A 5253-nucleotide genomic window follows, 5' to 3' on the forward strand; every position below is an offset into this window, starting at 1 on the left:
TATTCAGGCCCCAATTTCTAATACCTTTCCCTCTGAAATTACAATTCATCTATATTCTTTATGTTTTATATGAACCAGTAATTTATACATAGTTATTCCACACACACACCCAGTGGAATATAAACTCTTTGAAGGGAGGCATTATTATCATTTCCTTTCTTTTCTTTGTTTGCCCCATGACAATATCGGAACATTTTAAGGGCCTGAGATTAGCTTGTGGGCTGACAGAATGTCTTCACTGTATTAAATAGCACTCTTGAGTCCACAATTGCAAATTTACCTAACATAGTTATGAAATGTATATATATTTAATGAATTAATTTTGAGATATTTTGGGGAAAATATTGTTTGTGCTGTGTGCTATGAAGCCATCTATGTAAAATGCTATATGAACAAAAAGGCAAGAAAGTATGTAAACTTTCTCAGCATTCTATAATTTCCTTAATTATCATCATCATAGCTATAAAATACATCTTACTAGAGGATAGTCGTTGAATATTTGTTATTTGTTTTGTCATATTTCTTCTTGAATGGTTTTGTTTCTTTTTTTCACAAATTTACTTGTCATTGTTGCATAGGGACCATTATAATCTTCTCTGTATCCTTCTAATTTTAGTAAATGTGCTGCTGAAGCAAGCGTTGTTTCTTTTTTACAAGTTGGAGACTCTGATCATGTCCAAGTAAGTGCATGTATCTCTATTTCTATCTATCATTATATACAAGGACATTTAGGGATACAGATAGCTGTAGCATCCTTTAATTTACTGGTATTTTATTTTGCTCTTTTTTATATGACATGAATATTAAAGGTTTAAGGAAAAAATCTATCCATATTTAATTATTTCAATGGGAAGCTCAAAACATTGTCTTTATTAAAGCCTTTTTTACATGAAGTTAAGGAATATGTCAGTAAGGTACAGAAAATTTTCAGACCTGAATAATCACTTAATAATGAAGTAACATATTGGTCTTCTCTTTCTCTGAAAAAGAGAAGTTTCCATGAACTTGACATTGACAATTAATTATTTTTAATATGTTTAGAAGAATCTTATGTAGAAGAAATATAGATTCCTTAGGGATTGCTTTAAAAAGATGGCAGAAATAAGCCACAAAGTTGCTTGAATTCTCCCCAGTTTCCTTCAGAAATAACATTAAATCAAGCCCCTAAACAGAGTTCAATGTGACAGAACCCATAAAAAAGACAGAATAAAGCATTTTTCAGTTTATGATAACTTAGAAGGTTAACTAATGGAAAGTTCTGTCTTATTTGAATAAAAGAGAAGCATAGTCTAGTACAGATAGTTCCTAGCAAATCAGTGGGAAGCTCTTAGCCAGAGCAAAACAAGCACATCAGGCAAGTCCCAAGTACCTGAGGTCCCTGTGCAGAAATCCAGCCACCCAGGCCCCTAATTCTGAAAACAAAAAAACGGGACAGTGCTCTTTGTGCCCCAGGAACAGAACTCAACTTTAAGAGAAAAAAAAAAAAGAACCCTGACTATATAGAGCTACTATGGCAAAAAGGAACATCAAAATGTCATCTCAAAAGAGGAAAACAAAGTTTGATATGAATTGATATCAAGCTGAAAAATCTTTTTGGAAAATTCAAAAAAGATTTAAAAATCAAGCAATAGAGATAGAAGAAAAATTGAGAAAAGATATGATATTATGCAGAAGAATTTTGGAAGAATGAATTAACAGCCTGAAAACTGACTAAAGAAAACAATTCTTCAAAAAACAGAATTGCCCAAAAAGGAAAATATGTCCACTGAAGAAAACAACTCCTTGATCAAATGGAAAAAGAGGAACAAAAGTTAACTGAAGAAAATAATTGCCTAAAAATATAGAATTGGTATAAGAAACTAATGAATGTAAGAAACATCAAGAATCCATCAAAGAAAATCAAAAGACTAGAAAACAGATGAAAATGTATGATACCTAATTGGAAAAACTGCACTGGAAAATATATCCAGGAGAAATAATTTAATAATTATTGAACTGGGGGTATCTAGGTGGCATAGTGAATAGAGCACTGGCCCTAGAGTTAGGAGGACCTGAGTTCAAATCCAGCTTCAGACACTTAATAATTACCTGTGTGACCTTGGGCAAGCCACTTAACCCTATTGTCTTAAATAGATAAAATGAAGGAAAAAAAAGAATTATTGAACTACCTGAAAGTCATGATCAAAAAAAAGAAAAAAAAAAGCCTAGACAGCATTTTATAGAAATTATCGAGGAAAACTGCCTGATATCCTAAAACAGAGGGTAAAATAATCAGAGAATGAATCCATTGATCACTTTCTGAAGGGGATAATAAAATGAAAATTCCAAGGAATATTGTAGCCACTCCAGAATTAGGTCAAAGATAAACTATTGCAGGAAGCCAGAAAGCTACAATTCAAATGCCAAGGAACCATAGTTAGGATTACAAAGGACCTAGTATCTTCAATATTGACATATCAGAGGTTCAGGAATATATTATTTATGAAGTCAAAATAATTTGGATTACAATAAAAAATTAACTACCCAGCAAAAGAGCATAAATTTGGTAGGGAAAATGTGGACATTCAGTGAAATACTTGTAACTTTTGGATTTATTAGGGCAGTTAGAAAGAATAGATTTAGTGTTGGGATAATTTAATTTTGTTGTGATCATATAAAATTAGATATAAAAAAATCTGGGAAGAGAAGAAAGGGGAAGGTAAAATAGTAAATTATGTCAAATGAAAAGGTAGAAAGAAGAGGGAAAGGAAGGTAAGCATTGCTTTAGTCTTTCATTGGACTTGACGCAAAGAAGGAATAAACATACATACTCAGGTACAGAAATGGATCTCATCCTTTAGGGAAGCAGGAAACAAAAGGCAAAAGAAAAGAGAAGGAATCAGTGTTAGAAAAGAGGGAAGAAGGGAAAGCAAAAGAAGGAAGGAAAAGGAGAAAGAAAAGGGAGTGGCTGACGGAAGGGCAGATTGAGTGTGGGGATGATCAAAAGTAAAACACTAGTAAGGAGGGACAGAGTGAAAAGATAAAAGTATAAACAAGGCAAAAAAATGAAAGGAAATACAGTTAGTAATTATAATGATGGTTGTGAATGTGATAAACACCCCCATTAAAAAAAGAAAAGTCAATAAGAGTAGATTTAAAATCTATAGAATCCTACAATATGTCATTTACAAGAAATACATTTGAAGCAGAGAAATAAATATGGAGTAAAAAGTAAAAAGCTAGAGCAGATTCTATTATGCTTCAACTGAAGTTTTTTAAATAGGGCAGCAATTCTGATATTAGATAAAACAAAAGCAAAAAGTTTTAATTTAAAAAAAGATAAAGGAAATTACATCTTGCTAAAGGTACCATAGAAATATATGCTAAACACATATACATAAATTAACATAGAATCCAAATTCTTAGAGAAGTTAAGTGAGCTACAGGAAAAAATTCACGGCAAAACTATGCTAGTAAGAGACCTCAGAATTAGATAAATCTAACCACAAAATAAATAAGAAAGAAATTAAGAGGATGAATAGAATTTTAGAAAATTTAAATATGATAGATTTCTGGAGAAAATTGAATGGGGATAGAATGAAACATATGCTACACAAGAATGACCTTATATTAGGGCATTAAAAACCCCACAATCAAAGGCAGAAAGGTAGAAATATTAAATGCATTCTTTTCAGATCATGATGCAATAAAAATTACTTGTACTAAAGTAACATGGAAAGATAGAACAAAAATTAATTGGAATTAAATAATCTAACCTTAAAGAATGAGTGAGTCAAACAGGAAATCATAGAAGCAGTCAAAAAAGACAATGTCAATGATAACACAACATACCAAAACAGATGGGGAAAAAATTGAAGCAGTTCTTAGGAGAAATTTCATATCTATAAATGCTTACATGAATAAAATAGGAAGAGAGGAAATCAAAGAATGAAACTAAAAGAAATCTAGAAAAGGCAAATTAAAAATTCCCAATTAAATACTAAATTAGAAATTTTGAAAATCAAAGGAGAAAATAACAAAAATGAAGGCAAAAAAACCTCTACTGATTTAAGAAATAAAGCAGAGTTGGTTTTATGGAAAAAACCCAATAAACTAGAGAAATCTTGAGTTAATTTGATTTAAAAAAATAAGAAAGAAAACTGAATTATCAGTATCAAAAATGCAAAGGTAAATTCACCACCAATGTAGAAGAAATGAAAGCAGTAACTCAGAGCTATTTTACTCAACTGTATGCTAATAAATTTGACAGACTAAATGTTATAGATAAATGTTTAGAAAAATATAAATTCCAAAGGAAATAAAATGTTCAAATAACCCTCTTTTAGGAAAAAAAATCATTTAGAAAAAGAATCTGAAGAAGCCATTAGTTAAGTGCTAAAAAAAAATTTCTGGGGCCACATGGATTTACAAGTGTATTCTACCAAACAATTACAAAACAATTAATTCCAATTTTATGTAAACTATGGAAAACTAGTAAAAAAAGAGTCCTGTCAAATTCCTTTTTATAACACAAATATTGTGCTGATATCTAGAAAGTGTCAAAACCAGGAAAAAAATGATAGACTAATTTCCTTAATAAATATTGATGCAAAAAAATAAATAAAATATTAGCAAAGAGATTACAGCAATGTATCAGCAGGATAATATACTAATAACAGGTGGGATTCATGCCAGGAAGTCAGGACTGCCTGATATTGACCATATCTCTCAAAAAACTAACCAAAATTATATGATTATCTTAAAAGATCCTTTTGACAAAATACAGCATGTATTTTGATTAAAAGCACTTGAAAGCATAGCAATAAATGGAGTTTTCCTTAAAATGATAAGCAGTATCTAAAACCTTCAGCAAACCTTATCTGAAATGGGATAAGCTGGAAAGCTCAATAAAATCAGGGATGAAACAAGGATGCCTATTATCACCACTAATATTTAATACTGAAATAGAAATGTTACCTTAAACAACAAGAGAAAAAAAATAATTTGAAGAAATTAGAATAAGCAATGAGGGGAAAAAACTATCACTTTGCAGATAATATGACAGAATATTTAGAGAATTCAGAGAATCAATTACAAAAACTGTAGCGGTATCTCTATGCTCATTGGCTTTATAATTCATCAAACCCATTACTCATTACATTTTGGAAAGAAAGAAGTGTTTCAGCACTCCACACTTCCTTTAATCTCACCACACTTGCTAGAACTTGTATGAATCACAATGAGGTCCCACAAGATAAAATGCCACTTGTGGCC

General features: G+C 30.8%; 1 non-coding gene across 1 annotated transcript; it reads right to left on the reverse strand.

Annotated features, from left to right (window-relative positions):
- Positions 1–529: 529 nt before the first annotated feature.
- LOC141494584 (U6 spliceosomal RNA) lies at positions 530–636 on the reverse strand. Its single transcript, XR_012470490.1, has one exon. It is a non-coding gene; the product is annotated as a U6 spliceosomal RNA (small nuclear RNA).
- Positions 637–5253: the final 4617 nt, after the last annotated feature.

This window comes from Macrotis lagotis, chromosome 7 (genome assembly GCF_037893015.1).
Source record: "Macrotis lagotis isolate mMagLag1 chromosome 7, bilby.v1.9.chrom.fasta, whole genome shotgun sequence".
Lineage (NCBI taxonomy): Eukaryota > Metazoa > Chordata > Mammalia > Peramelemorphia > Peramelidae > Macrotis > Macrotis lagotis.